The 16,047-nt window shown below is 36.3% G+C and overlaps 1 long non-coding RNA gene across 1 annotated transcript in view; it reads left to right on the top strand.

Moving 5' to 3' along the window:
* The first annotated feature begins 3,474 nt into the window (after nt 1-3,474).
* Nucleotides 3,475-16,047, top strand: part of LOC139998816 (uncharacterized) — a 76,827-nt gene continuing 64,254 nt past the window's right edge. The window contains exons 1-2 of the long non-coding RNA XR_011803790.1: nt 3,475-3,576; nt 9,716-9,814. This is a non-coding gene — a long non-coding RNA (uncharacterized lncRNA). The remainder of the gene's footprint in view (nt 3,577-9,715; nt 9,815-16,047) is intronic.

The raw sequence follows: 16,047 nt of genomic DNA on the forward strand, positions 1-16,047 counted from the left end.
ACACTCAATCAGTGTTTTGATTTCAAATATCAACTGCATTTTCTTGTCCAAAACACACTAACTTTCATCTAGAAGAAAAAAAATTACCTGCATACTTGTAACCTGTCTATAAATAACGTCCATATCTTTTGGACAAGACTTTTCCCTCTGGTCTGTGGGATGTTTTTGCTTGGAAGAACAGGCAATAGAAATTCTTAATGTCCCTTTCTTTCTCCTAAGCAGGTAGCAGTCTCAATCTTGTTCTCTAAAACATTGATAAAAGCCTCCTGCCTTACAGACTGCAGTAGGTCTGAAGTGCTCACTCTCCTAGAATGTTAGTGGACATCTGTAATTTAATTCACAAGAGGTTACACTGTTCTTTCCTACTGATTGGTGGCAATGATTTAAACATGTTCTTCTGACTGTCTGGCATAGATCTTGTTGGGTTTTGGCTCTGTTCGCCATTCTTACTACCCATGTTCTATTAATTTGAAAGATTTGAGAATAAGAAAACTTCAAAAGATATATTAGCTTCTCAGTGCCATTTGGGTATCAAATTAAAAGACTTGAACTTTACTTTCTCTGTGCAACACTTTTCTACATTATAGGAAATAATAGCTTTTTCTTATCCTATCAGATACTGCAGAGATTCTGTTGTGAAGCTTGAAGATTGTGTAGCAGTGAGGGCTAGCTATAAATTTCAAATGAAGAAATAATGGGAACCGAGTATGATTACCTTTAATCTTCTCTTGGTTTCATTTCTCAACCTTAGCAATTGTTAACACTAGACAGAGTAATTTCAAAATTCTGCATGTTATTAAAGACCACAAATTAGTCATGTTACGAAGTAAGAATTATTTAATGCATATTGAATCAAGTGCTAGGAATATCAGAACTGTATTTCAGTAAACAAATTGAATCTGTTTAACAACTCTGTTCAAACTTTCTATTAAAAATTAATAGAAGAGAAAAAAATCCACTGCTTAAACTATCGGTATGTAGTTTCAGCATTTAGATAGCTACTTAATATAAACAACACCAATCCCATATAATAGCCATATGAAGGATGGATAGGCTAAAGAAAGGATGTTTTATTTGCTCTAATTTATGATAGTGAAAAGTGCCTCTACCTTTTAAGAAATTCAGATTGGGGTTAATATTACTTACAGTGCCTTATTAAGAAGCTTAATGGCAATTCAAAGTGAGAAGCTATTCAGACTCAATGGTAGTTAAGTACTTTCTTCTAGGTCAGACTTTTAATTGGCTCTATGGTAGAAAAAATAATAATGTAGGGGTATAAAAGTAAAGAGAAAATTTCAGTGCATTGATAGAGTGACCAGACAGAGCAATATCTTAAATTTGAAAAGAAAAAAAAAATATGGTTTGCACTGGAGGTTCTAAGAGATGGTGAAGAGTCTGTAGGGAAACAAGTGTCTCAATTATATACAAGCCATCTAAATAAAGGGAATGCTCAAAGTTAGTATGCAACAAGAGCTATTTGTTCTTGATGATCTTCTGGAATTTCAGACATGCAATTACTGCACCATTTAAAGCATAGGAGGCTTATTCAAAGTATGCATTTAGTTTGTCTCCCTTAAAAATTGTTAATGTGTACAGTGCTAAGCCTTTCCTCTGTGAGATCCTGCCACACATCGAAGTTGCTGAACATGGCTGCCTGGAGCCACAAAGCAGGCAACAGCCTTTAGCAACAGATTGCTGGAGGTGCAGCAAGGGACCACACTACAGCCACCTGCTTTGGTTATGCCATTTAACTGCTGCTACAGCACAACGAAAGCTCAGGCTGGGTGAGTGGTGAGAGCTAATTCCGGGAAAGGCAGAAGGGTTGGCATCTCACAGTGTCACAGAATCATCTACGTTGGAAGAGACCTCCAAGATCACCAAGTCCAACCTCTGACCTAACACTAACCAGTCCTCCACTAAACCATATCCCTAAGCTCTACATCTAAACATCTTTTAAAGACCTCCAGGGATGGTGACCCCACCACTTCCCTGGGCAGCCTGTTCCAATACCTAACAACCCTTTCAGTAAAGAAGTTCTTCCTAATATCATACCTAACCCCCAAGGGTGCAACTTTAGCCCATTCCCCCTCGTCCTGTCACCAGGCACATGGGAGAATAGACCAACCCCCACCTCGCTACAGCCTCCTTTAATGAACCTATAGAGAGCAATAAGGTCACCCCTGAGCCTTCTTTTCTCCAGGCTGAACAAACCCAGCTCCTTCAGCCGCTCCTCGTAGGACTTGTTCTCCAGACCCCTCACCACCTCCTCCTTGCAGCTGCAGCAGTCACCATCTCCCCTGCAGAACAGTAAGTCTTATACCCCACAGCTTTGTTTCCCACTGTATTTCTATACCAGTGTCCTGGTTTCAGTTAGAATTAATTTTCTTCCTAGTAGCTGGTGGAATGCTGTGTTTTGGCTTAGGATGAGAAGAGTGCTGATAACACCCCGATGTTTTAATTGTTGCAGAGCAGTGCTTATACCAAGCCAAGGACATCTCAGCCTTTTGCTCTGTCCTGCCAACGGGCAGGCTGGGGGTGCAGTAAGAGCTGGGGGGACAGACCCAGGACAGGTGACCCAAACTAGCCAAAGGGGTATTCCATACCATCTGACGTCATGCTAAACAATATATAGGGGTGGCTAGCCGGGGGGAGGGGGCCGGACTGCTCGGGGTTAGGCTGGGCATCGGTCAGCGAGTGGTGAGCAAATGCATTGTGCATCACTTGTTTGTACATATTATTATTACTTTCCTATTATCACCATTGTATTATTATTATTATTGTTGTTATTATTATTTTTGTTATTATTATTTTCCTGTCTTATTAAACTGTCTTTATCTCAACTCACGGGCTTCACTTTCCATTTCTCTCCCCCGTCCCAGAGAGGGAGGGGGGAGGGTGAGCGAACGGCTGCGTGGTGTTTAGCTGCCGGCCGGGTTAAACCACGACAACCAGCTCCACCGTTTCCCTGTACCTCCTCACTGCATGTATCTCCTGCTTCCCTTACACTCATTTCCATGCTTATTGGCCCCCCACTAAAATCAGTCATCTCAGGTGAACAGCAAAAAAATAAAATAAAAAAATAAAATAAAATAAAATAAATTAAAAAAGGCAAACACTTCTCTGTGTGGCTGACAAATTAGATCAGTGAAGATTCCAAAAAAAACAACAGAGCCAATGCAAGGGAGACACTGCTGTGAGCAGGAATATGTGAAGGCAGAGTCAGAGAAAGGGAAAAGAAACAGGTCTATACCTTTTAGGTACAGCAAGTTATTATTCTTCCTCAGCTGTGCTATGGAACTGTACCCCAGGCCACTATGAAAAGTCAAAATTGTCCTTTCCTCATCTATTGTAATGGGTTAACTGAAACCAGGACAATAACCATTAGCATCAGCAGTTCACAAACACAGAAAGAAAGCAAATTAGTTAGGATATTAATATTTTTTTTCCATAGTTCCTCTTCTTTTTCTAATTTCAGAATTGAGAGAAATGTTTTCATACATCCTAACTGGATTCAGAACAGTAGCTGAAAGGAGAGGAGTTTCCTCCTGAGAGAGATCTTCTTACTGTGCATTCCAGGTGCCTGTTCATTTCTCTTTTGATCATGTGAATGTTTTACTTCAACTTTCATAAAAAAAACATTTGCCTTAGATAATATAAAGAAGCCTTCGAGTATTATGAAAACACATTCCAGCACTACAGAGCGCTGTGAATGGTCACATTTACAAGGTCAAGCATTCTTGCCAAAAGACCAAAGAGAGATATATTATTTAAACAGAGAAACAAAGGGTGAAAGGGCTCAGCCCGTTGAAAAAGCTATTGTCTCTCTTTCAAGGGACTGTGGAGTTTAGTTTATGAAACAGAAATCAGATCAAACTGAGATTGAGCCAAATGGCTTTGCCACCTGACAAGGTTAGGCGATCTGTCTGACCTTGTTAGGAACCCAGAGTGAGTGGTAAATAATGCCCACTTGCCACTTGCTCCTAAACAGGTTTTTAAACAATAGTGAAAACCTAACATGTCAATTATGAGGCTTACACTGCTAGAACTAATGGGAGGATAATATTACTGACCTGCTATGTTTATTCTGTCATTATGCCATGAACTGCACGGCAGAGGGCCCTGTAGTACAACTGCAGGTAAAGAATATTATTTTATAAAGCTCCGTTCATTTTATGATGCTAGCTGAGATAGTTGTTTTAAGCAATTAGAGGCTTGCTTGTAACTGTCCATATGCATTTTTTTCTATCACGTCTGAAACACCAACCATTAGAAAAATGATGAGCAAATGCAGTTTTCTTATATCAGAATTCATTACTCAGTTGGACAAATAACATCTTCTAGCTGAGGTAATTCAAGCTAGGTGCGGCTTCTCGATAATTCATGTAATATTTTATACCCATGCAGCATATTTAGTGTGTTACAAAATGAGAATAGTGATATTAGAATAGTTCAGTTTGAAGTGACCTACAAAGATTATTGGGTTCAACTGCCTCATCATTTGAGGACTAACCAAAAGTTAAAGTGTGTTATATTGTAATATTGAATATAAAGAGATTTTTGTATGGAAAGGTTCAGAATTAATTAAAGATAAAGTGAATCATTAATCTTTGGGTAGAGGGAAAACAGAAAGAAGTTTTTAATTGTGTTAATAAACAGGTAAGATATAAATTACATAAAATTTTAGTAAAATTTCTTATTTTGTTGTATTACAATTAATGGTCCTGATCAATATTGAGGTCCCACTTTAGATGGCAGTCAGCATGTTGAATTTACAGCCTAATTAAACAATGTAGAAGAAGAGGAGAAATAGGCAAGCAAATACGTTCTGCAAGATCGCATAGTATTTCAGTAAAAAGTGGTGAGAAACTTGATCCTGTTTCTAAATGCAAAGATGCAGGCAAAAGCCTGGCTTGCCTCCTTGGAGCTAAGGTGGATGGAGTTCTAAAAATATGTAGTATTGTTATTGGGAATTGTGAGATTATGGTTATTTACTAGCTTTGAATTGGAAGTAGCTTCTTGTATGCTGTTCTCTTCACTACTGGATAACGGACCATTTGTTCAGAGCTTTTAGAATGCTGGTTGCTGAAGAAAAGTCTCCAAGTAATGAACTGAGGAATTTTGACTGATAAGGATGGAAGAACACTGAAAGGTTGGGACAGAGTTCACTTAATGGATGGAAGACTTTTCATTGACTCTAATAAACAGTAGATCAGGTCTGTGAGGCATCAAAATTTGTCCCTTCGGTAGAGTGGATGCATATCTAAATTAATGTGCATCTGTATTCCAATATACTTTACATTATGCAAATATGAATAGCACGATGTTTAAATTGGCAGATGGAAATAAATAGATTCTAGGCTATTATTTTTTAAACCTTTGCTCACAACACTGCAGCTTAGCTGCTTTTAGACAGAACTACAGCTGCAGATAGGCCAGAAGAATTCAGCAATCAGTCAACATAAAAACAGTGATTTCCAAAACATTGCTGTAGATGCCCATTTTACTAATTTTCTTCCCTTATATCCTGTTAGAAAGAGCAGCAGTAGCCTCAAATTAGATTCTGCTTCCCATCTCCAGAGAAAGTGGGACTGGTAAAAACATTATGGCCATTCCTTCCTGTTTTTGAAAAGATAAAATTATTATTGATTTGTGGAGAACTAATTCACAGAAACATCCTTTTGCTTGCCTAGAGCCCTTGCTATTCCCTTTCTTTCCAAGGTTCGATACTGGGTATGGGAAGCTGGTAGGTTGAGTCATCCACCTCATACTGGCATAGGAACACATTGGGCAGTATTCCTCTGTGCTTTATCAATATGTCAACTCTTCTAAAATTCAGTCCTTGCTGTTTAAGCTTACTACCTTTATTATCAATTCCTAAATGTGATTTTTTAGATGTGGACACTCTTCATATGTCATCAGTATTAGCTCAAAGTTCATCACAGCCAAAAGAATGTTTTTCATTCTACTAAATGGACCTTGGATTAGTCTCCTCAAAAACTGATACTCCCAGATAATTTCATATAGATAGAAAATGTTGCTGACATCAGTGTTATCTCTGTTATTTCTGAAAGCGTTCCTGAAAGTGATTTTCCACTAAGAAATGCTTTGAAGATGCTACACTACTGGTATCACCTGAAGTTTGTAGTCACTCTGGAAAAGATACCTAGTTTTTTAATGCAGAAATAGCTTTTTAAAAATGTCAGTAATTGCCAAAGACATGGATAACATCTGAGATATCACTGTCATCAGTTATTCTGAGCAAGAGTTATTTAGTTCATAGCATACTGAGAACAAGCTACCAGCTCAGGAAAGAACAATGTTAAAGATCTCCTTTCCCTTCTGATCACCTATACTACAGTTGTCTACAGATGGTGAACACTGGTAAATTGTGTGCAGAGTGCAATAACTTTAGTTTAGCCTCTTCTGGAAGGTAGTATGTGAACAAGAAATGAAACAGTTAATAATTGTGCACTGAATTGAAAACAAAAAAAAAATCTTACCCATCAGGGAAGAGCCTCACGATCCTTTATATTTCAAAGACACAATGATAAATCTCACTTGTTAAGGATTACATGTAAGTAATGGAAACCAGGGACAGTAGGTCAGGGAATTAACAATAAATAAATAAATAAAAATAAATTACAGTTTTACAAGTCATTAAACAAAATTCTAGTTATGTTTTATGTACTCTTGAATAAAGAGCTCATTGTTATTCCTTAAAGTGCCATCACTAACTGATAAACCATGTTAGAAGAGCATAGATTTATTATTGTTCCCATACAACTAAAAGGTTAATACCCTTCTGACTGCAAAAGAATATACTTTCAGCTAATGGGAGCATTTAACATTTAACAGAGCTGTGACAAAATGTCCTTGATATTTATTAATAGACCAGTGCCATTTTCTAGGGCCAACTCCTAAAATCTTCAGAAACTGAATTGGGATTTAAAGCTTTATTTAAAGTTTATCTTGAATATTCTACTTGTAAATGTTATTACATTAAAAGATCAAAGAGAAAGTATGAGCTCACATTGTTTCAAAATATCTTATAATAGAATTATAAACAACAGGTCAAGTTGAAAAACTCAGTCTGTTCCAACCTTTTTTTTTTTTGCTACTTTTCAAACATTTTATACTAAGATATGGTATGTGAGATGTGGTAATGATGCAACTATACTGTTACTCTTTAGCGAATCACTGAGTGTCTGCTTTTTTAATTTACTGTGATTCAATGACATTCTAATAATAATAAAAAAAAAAAGCTGGTTTCAAAAATTTCACCTGTTTCTCCATTACTCTCAGTTAAATCCAACCTTTTCATTGTGTACTACTGATACAGTTATAATACTGTGATCATAGTGAATGGACTATTGGAATTGAGCTTTATCATTAGTGAGATATAAAAATTCCTGCGTTAGCAGTAAAGAGTACATGAAAACATTAATGACTTAACTCCTTTATATGAATCTACTGGGTGACAACTCTGAGATACCAGATTTTTTCAAGACTCTCTGCTTTTCTTAATTTCATAGCAGTAAGTGTACCTCATGTGGTACTGAAATCCTCAGCCTAAAATTATTCATCCTTAGATATGAATTCAGTTATTAGAAGTGATTGGTATCACCTCTGTTTTACTGTTTTGGCCAGTCAGCATTGTCCACTGGTACATAGCAGCCTGTGAGTTACATCAAGTCATCTCTCAAAAATTCTCTTTTTTCCTCATTTCAAATAGTTGATGAGCTTCCTACAGAGGTGATGGATATAAGTATAAAATGAGTTCATGTGCAGAACACAGGAAATACAATTCTAAAGTGAAATGCTTCAACATCAACAATTCCCAAATCAATATTTATTCTCTTTATTTCTTTCTTACAGAAATTAGTTTAGGTATAGCAAGTATTTTCAGTTAGTAGGCCATGCATTGATGGACTGCAGTAAATGTCAAAGAGGAGAGATTTTCTTCCTAAAGGAAAAAAATGAGAAGAAATATGAACATTCTTTCTGTAGAAGAAAGAAAGGGAAGAAGTTTTGTCTACAAGGAATCTTACTGTCCTTCAAGTTAAAAGAAAGCAAAAGTACATTACTTGAGCCCTTTCTAAGGCAGCGTTCTTTAGAGACTTAGAAGATGAAAGCAGGATCTCTTTGAACATGAAAACTTTCAAGTTAAACATGATTGCTTGGTATTTAGTAAAAGAATTAAATGAGCTCTCACTATTATGTTCCTCATACCTTTTCATTTGTAGCACTGGCAATATTCCCAAATATAGCCAGAAAAAGTACTACGTGTGTTCAAAGAAACTGCTTTCTGCTTTGTACATTTGTATCTAAATTAAATTGCCTGATCCATTAACATATTGGGAAGAAAGAAAGAAAGAAAGAAAGAAAGAAAGAAAGAAAGAAAGAAAGAAAGAAAGAAAGAAAGAAAGAAAGAAAGAAAGAAAGAAAGAAAGAAAGAAAGAAAGAAAGAAAGAAAGAAAGAAAGAAAGAAAGAAAGAAAGAAAAGAAGGAAGGAAGGAAGGAAGGAAGGAAGGAAGGAAGGAAGGAAGGAAGGAAGGAAGGAAGGAAGGAAGGAAGGAAGGAAGGAAGGAAGGAAGGAAGGAAAGAGAAAAAGAAAGAAAGAAAGAAAGAAAGAAAGAAAGAAAGAAAGAAAGAAAGAAAGAAAGAAAGAAAGAAAGAAAGAAAGAAAGAAAGAAAGAAAGAAAGAAAGAAAGAAAGAAAGAAAGAAAGAAAGAAAGAAAGAAAGAAAGAAAGAAAGAAAGAAAGAAAGAAAGAAAGAAAGAAAGAAAGAAAGAAAGAAAGAAAACATAATTTTAAGTAAATTGCAAATATTACTTCAACAGGCACAGGATTAAATAAGTGTGTTCTATACAATTGATATGGTTTTCTGTTGAAAATCCTGGTGATTTCCCTTAGTAGCAACCACAACTTTTTCTGAAGCTATATCTATAGAAAGGCCATTCTGTTTAAACTATTCCCTGTGGACCATCCATACTCTCTCTTCTTCACCTAGCCCCAGCAAGTGTCTTGAATCTTGAACTCAACCACTGTAGAAGTTTCAGACAGTTATTGCATAACTAATGTGCTTAATCCATAGAGGGAAGAAAAACTGTCAAAACTAAGATAGTATGATAAACTAAAACCATCACTTGGGACAGAGTGAAAAGTAAATTAGTGAATTCAGAAAGCCATTTTGTTCATGACTAGCCACCATGACAATGACAATAATCTGCCATTTACTCAGCCCTCTGTCCAAGCCTGGTATATATGGAAGGACACATCCATCAAAAAATGAGCATGTTTAATTAATTCATGCTGTGTTTTGCTCCTTACTCAATGTAATATTTTAATATTGTGTTGCAACATAGTCAAATCCACCCATATAATAATTAGTGAATAATTTTTTTTTCCACAGTGGCATCCATGAAAAGTCAATGGGCCTCAATGTACAATAAAACCAGAGACATAAAAGGGTGTACAAAATTCCCAGAAAGGGGACTGATACTGAATATGTTGATGTTATTGGCAAAACTACCTTGATTTAAAGTAAAATAATATTTTATTCTAATGGAGAAAACCTATAAGCCTATTCCTAGCATCAATGCACATGACCCCAAACATAATACAAAGATTACTGAAATTTGCTTTTTTATTTTCTAGATGGGAAATATGTTTCACAAGTAGTGAAATAATTCCACCTCTGTTTATTTTTCTGCAGGAATGAAACCATGGATGTATAGAGCTACAAGTATAAGGCAGCAAAAAATGCTTTCATTAGGCGACATGAGAAGACTCGATCTGTCTAGTGTTGACACAGGTAGACGTTCCATTATATTATGTATACCTTTTAGCTGCTGTAACAGCAGTTTATCAGCTTTATCACAAGTGATAGCTAATCAGTGTTTTCACTCCTATGCTAATCACCGGAATGAGACATAGGAAAAGTGAGAATCAGGAGTGCACAAAGGGTCCTCGGCCGACCTTTTGACTGAATTTTTACTGTTGAGCTTACAAATCCTCTCTAAATTTAGACAATTTTATGAAATGATATTAAGGTAGAATTTTTAGAAGTAAATTGATGGCTCCTTTGAAGCTGATACCTCCTGCAAAAACATAACATAGGAAACTTTAAGAAATGCTAACTGTAAGAATAGTTTAGAACTCATTTTGATACTGTTCAGATATTTCAAAATAATTGGACTTAGTGCAAATGATTCTGAAATTATTGACTAATATTGACATCCTGCATAGCCTTTGCAACAGTAATTCTGTAGGTATTTTACATACAGCTCAATATATAATTCAGTGGAAAATATCTACCTATACAAGTTTAAATCCAATTTTTTTTTTCTCTATTTTTTCTTTGACAGTGTGTCTTTTTATAATCATTCTCTTGGTTACAAATCATTTGTCTGTTATAAGTACAAATATTTGCAAAGAGTCATTCATTGTCCTACAGGTGAAATTCACTTGAGGCATGGGTAAAAGTACAAAAGGGTTAAATCTCCCCTGTGCTTAGAGCAACGTTGTCACTCAAACAATATATGAAAAAGTTGTTCATGCAGTCTGAATGTTGCTGGGAACTTTGTTGACTTTCTGTTAGTCTGATCTTCTGAAATAGCTTCTATACAATTGTTCTCCAGAGAACCTGGGGAAGGAAAGAACTCAATCCAGATAGAATCCCTTAGTTCTTGTTAAGTCCATGATTTTTTCTCACTGTCCATTGTTCCATGTTCAAAAAAACCCAAAGAGTGTTAACAATGTACTGGATTAAACTTCAGAGCAAATGTCTGCTACAGTATGTCTCAGTGGTTCAGAGTCACTTTTATTGACCTCTCACCAATTGTTTCTTTTCTTTCTTCACCTTTAAGTGAATTAATATTCATTCTAACAGAAAAGCTGATAAGTGATATTAAAAGTGAATACAGGAACATTCTATAACTGCCACAATAATTGCTGTAACTATGGCTCTGATGGAAATCATTGAAACTAATTTCTCTGGTGACTTAGCATGTAAATAGAGATTGGATGTTCAGAGGTAACATATATATATATTGGCTATTCCATCTGCACGTGCCTAAACTGTTTACAGACAAAGCAAAGTATCATTCTGAGAGTTGAAATGTCTTGTCCAAGACCAGAAGTGTCCAGAAGAATATTGTCAGTGCCAATTTAACTCACCTACCTATCTTATTGAACTTTAACTTTCTTAGCACAAAAAACAGTGAATATCTTTTCAGTTTCTTCTATGAGCTTTCCACATGTTACTCTTTTGTGAAAGATTTGTTGATGAAGCTCTGTAACCAATATTGACTTGTCACAGTTTGCAGCCTAGCATGTAAACTACGTCGCAGGTTTTCAAAATAAGGCTTCTCACAAGACATTTTTCATTTATATTCTGCTACAAAGAACACCTAATTATAAAACTTTTTTAAAGTACCCTATCTCAAACTTCATTATATATGGAACACTGCCTACCTACAACTTTAGCATTTTTTTAAAGCGAATAACCTATTCTTTTGAAATATTTACAAACCACTTATCTCATATTTAATTTTAATTAGACTGAATCTGTGAAAATAACTCATGTTTCTTGTAATTAAATTATGTAGAACAACAACAGTGACAAAATGTCAGATCTTGTATAAGTATGGTAATGTCTTCACAGTTAAAGATAACATTGCAAATTGCTGTAGTTGCTTACAGATTTAGGATGTTTTCAGAATAGCTTAACTTTGTCTGAAATTTTCTTCCATAGGCTTGCTGGGATTTTTGTGGTTGTTTTTAAGTGAAGTGGAGAGAAGACAGGTGATGTTCAGATCTTTCGAAGTACTCACATTACTCTTGTTCCTTCTGAGTCACATAGATATTCCCTGTGGCTGTTCTGCTTAGTTTTTCTGTATAGGATTGTTACCTGACAAAGAACTGCATGCAATCTTCACACCTGAATCCAAAAAAAAAAAGGAGCAGTTTAATTCCTGGTCGTGATTCACCAGAAATGTTGAGAATGGTGGAAATTTATTAATTGATGAAGTACAGATGATGGTGGCTTTATGAAAATCTTACATTGTTATAAGAGGGACCACAGAATTGAGACATATATGTGTGTATGCAGAAAAAGTACAAAAGGGTCTTGCTCTCCTTTTCTAGCACACATGCATGCATCTGATTTCAGGCCTGGTCAGACCTAGTAGCAGTTATTAAACACTTCCCATTTACCTATCTGATTTTATCATTTTGGAAGGATGATAAAACAGGTGTTGGTTAAAAGAAAATACGTTTTTCTCATCAGGAGTACTTTTGTGTGCTAAACAGTTCCATCTCTGTTACAAATGTTTCCCTATTCAATTCAGTATTGCTTCCTCCCTGCATGGAGAGAGTTAAATCAAAGCAGACTGTAAAGGGGTTGTTAAAGGACCAAACAGGAAATGTAAAACAATGACACAGGTAAGAATGACTTCAGATAAATGTCTTCAAAGTAGTTAAGATAATAATGGCTGGGTCATCACTTGGAGAAAATCTAATGAGCTGGCTCCATCCAGGCCGAATAGGTACTCTTCCCAAGGCTAAGTGGAGGATCAAAGAAGCGTGAAACCTCAAAGAACTAGAAAAGAGTGTGAGCTTTGGGTGAGCCAAGAGAGGTTTCCCAGAATGTGTCAATTACAGAGCTGACAGGCAGGGAAGACTCACAGAAAGAATGTGCTGCAAGCAACGGAAGCTGTTCCTCCTGAGAGAAAAACTAATCTGGATTTATATTAATTATAGACTGCAGAAGTTTATCCAGGGAACATGCTTATAATGAAAAATTATTATTATTATTATTTTTTTTTAATTGTTTAACACCTGGGCCTTCAAACTTTGTTTCTTTGAATTAGTGAACAAATAATATTTTTTCTTGTAAATAAGTGTTGTTTGGGTCTTTCTAATTAGCCACTGTACCAGTCACCAGAAGCAAAGCTCCTTCAGTAACTAAACCCCAGTTGAACATATTGAAGTAATCCTAATGGATATTCAGGAACTGTTATAAGTAAGCACTGACACCAGTGTAAGGACATACCCTTGACAAGGGAAAACATTCAATAACAATGATGCTTTCTAACAGTAATGGACTAATGTGCTAAATGTGCTATAAATTTCTAAGCAGGTCTCCTATGAATGACAAACAGCTCTACAGCAAGGGCTGGTGATAGCCCAATACTGATGTATGTGTATGTATTGTTAGGAACACTCAATTTGTTCAAGACATTTAACATTTTTCATGGGGATTTTATTTTATATTCATTACATTGAATGTGAGATTCAATTATTTTGACCACATTATTTTAAAGTACCTAAGACACAGGTGAAGATAAAAGATTTTTGTGAGCTTCACCCTAAGCATAAGCTGATGGCCACTGAAAGATGTGAATATAGCAAGGATACTGGTGTTCAGTGGACCATTTCAGCAAAGCATAGTTAACTTAATTTCACAAACACCTTCAACTAGAAAGAGAAAAATGGTGTAATTTCAAGATAAATAAATTTATTTGGACAATTGTTTTTTGTTTCTTTGTTTTACATGAAGAAGAACTGGGGCACTTTGAAGATCTTTTTGTGATAAATATCCTTCACATTTTTCTACAATCATACTTTACAGGGGATCAACAAAGTTATTTCCAGTTCAGCACCAAAAGTGTATTCTAAAATAGGATCTTATGGTGCTGAAGTGAAATAGTGCCATGATAATGACAGATTAAATAGCAGCTGTTCTCATGTTTACTTTTTGAGAATCCAGTACAGTCCATTGATACAAACTAGCACTTGGACAGAGACTTGCCAACATGATGTGATTCAAGTAAAAAAAATGACCCTTGAGGGACATCAAACTAGAGAAGTAGTTTTTAGACCTGTATACTATTGCCTGTATACTTTTAGATTTGCTCATAAGTAACCTATTTAGAGAATCCCCAGTATGACTATTGTGATTATATAGCCAATCTGGGTTCAGATAAAACAAACATCAGTGATTTTGTTACTACTGCATGATTTTTTAAGTTGTAGTCAAACCTACTGAATTCTGCCATGATAGAAGCACCTCTTTTCCTGGATGCAAGACTTTCCTGCCATAGAACAGTCTCTCTCACTGGAAGTTTTTCATGCATCTCTGACTAAAAGAGTCTTTTTTCTAAGTGGATTCTTCTCTCTCGTGGAATTTTTTATCATTGTTATTGTAAGCTTCCATAGAGATAACATTTTTAATTGCCTATTCTATTTTAGCTCCATAGCCTGTTCCTCAATTCTATCACAAAATAATCTGCAATCACCAGGGTATAAGAATCTGATTAGAAAACTTGGTGCACTGTCTTTTTAGAAAGTATCTTTGTGTTTTTCATAGCAGAGGAAAATGAGCTATCTAGTGAAGTTATAATACACACAACTAATTCAAAATTTCAATGACTACTCACTTATTCAAATGCTTATCCCTAGAGAGAGGAATTGAACAAACTACCTACAATAGGTAGTCTTATGATAATGTCCTCACATTTCTGCAAGGCCTTTCTTGCCAAGACATTTTAGAAGTGGATGCAACCCAAGGGTTATAGAAATAAAAATTATAACCCTGATTTCAGTGGGACTAGCAACACCAAAGGGCAGGGAGAAACAATGTTTTTTTTTTTTTTTTTTTTTTTTTTTTTTTCTGAAACAGCACTGTGAGTTAGACAGAGAAGGCAAAGAAATTGGATGAAGCAGTAAGGTTTCCACATCTTCCTTAACAAAATGTTATGTGTATATATATATATATATAAGTATATATATATATATTTTATTTTTTCTGTAAATGATAAGGGTTTTGTTCCACGCCTCATCCAGGAGACTTCATATTGCTGCACAGTACCCATAATGACTTGCAGACCTTGCAAGGACGGTACATGTCTGCCTCCCTATTGTTCTTGGCAATGGTCTCATGAGGATGTGCTTGCAGGGAAACCATGAAATTCAGGAGGAAGGCAACAAAGACTTGTGTGGTAGACTTCAAGAGACTGTGTGAGGAAGACATGTCTCACTGTCTCATTTGGGAAGGAAGGTTCTGATGTTTCTAGGGTGTGTAGGTGACTCTGGTGTTCACGTGTATTTTGTATTTTACAAGGAAATGAGGAATGTTCAGAAAATCCAGACCATCTAACTGATGGAGAAATAAGGTATGGCTCTATCACTGGTTGCTGCAAGGTAATTCCCCAGTACACTCTTAGCCTAATATAATATAGCAGATCTACTGAGATGTGCGACAGGGTGATGGTGAGAATGCAGTACAACTGGGACAAAACTGTGTATAAAAACCTCTCATCCTCAATGTTTAAATGTGTCAGGTGACAAACAAGTTAGATCAAAATATATATTCTGCAGAGAAGTATCATTTCCCTATCACTCACTTCTCCTAGGAGAAGCAGTTACAGACTTTATAGTCTTACCTTCTTGTTTGTTAGAACAATATTTTAAATGTTTCTCTTTGAATCCCACCTTTCCTTCCACAGTTCCACTTGTTTCTTCCCATATTCCCTGGCAGTGATAATATTGAAGAGAGAAGCCTGAAGACTATCAAACAGGACTTTAGGGGACTGGGACAGTTACTGAATAGAGTGGGAGTATGGGTGGTGTTTTCATCCATCCCTATGTTGGCAGGGAGGGGTACAGAGAGGACACAGAAAGCCCACCTGAAAAACACATGGCTCAGAGGCTGGTGCCAACACAGAAATTTTGTTTTTTTTTGAACCATGGGGTGCTTTACTTGACACCCGGCCTGATGGCTGCAGACGGGTTCTACCTATCTCTAAGGGGAAAATGGATCCTAGCCCAGGAGCTGGCAGAGCTCATTGAGAGGGCTTTAAACTAGGTAAGAAGGGGGACAGGGCTGAAATAAGGCTTGTTGGAGGTATGCCAGGGGGAACAATGGCAAGGCTGGGAGAGAAGGCAATGGCCCAACTGAGGTGCATCTAAACTAATGCACGCAGCATGGGTAACAAACAGGAGGAGCTGGAAGCCATCGCGCGGCAGGCAGGCTACGACATGGTT

Source organism: Anas platyrhynchos, chromosome 16, assembly GCF_047663525.1.
Source record: "Anas platyrhynchos isolate ZD024472 breed Pekin duck chromosome 16, IASCAAS_PekinDuck_T2T, whole genome shotgun sequence".
Lineage (NCBI taxonomy): Eukaryota > Metazoa > Chordata > Aves > Anseriformes > Anatidae > Anas > Anas platyrhynchos.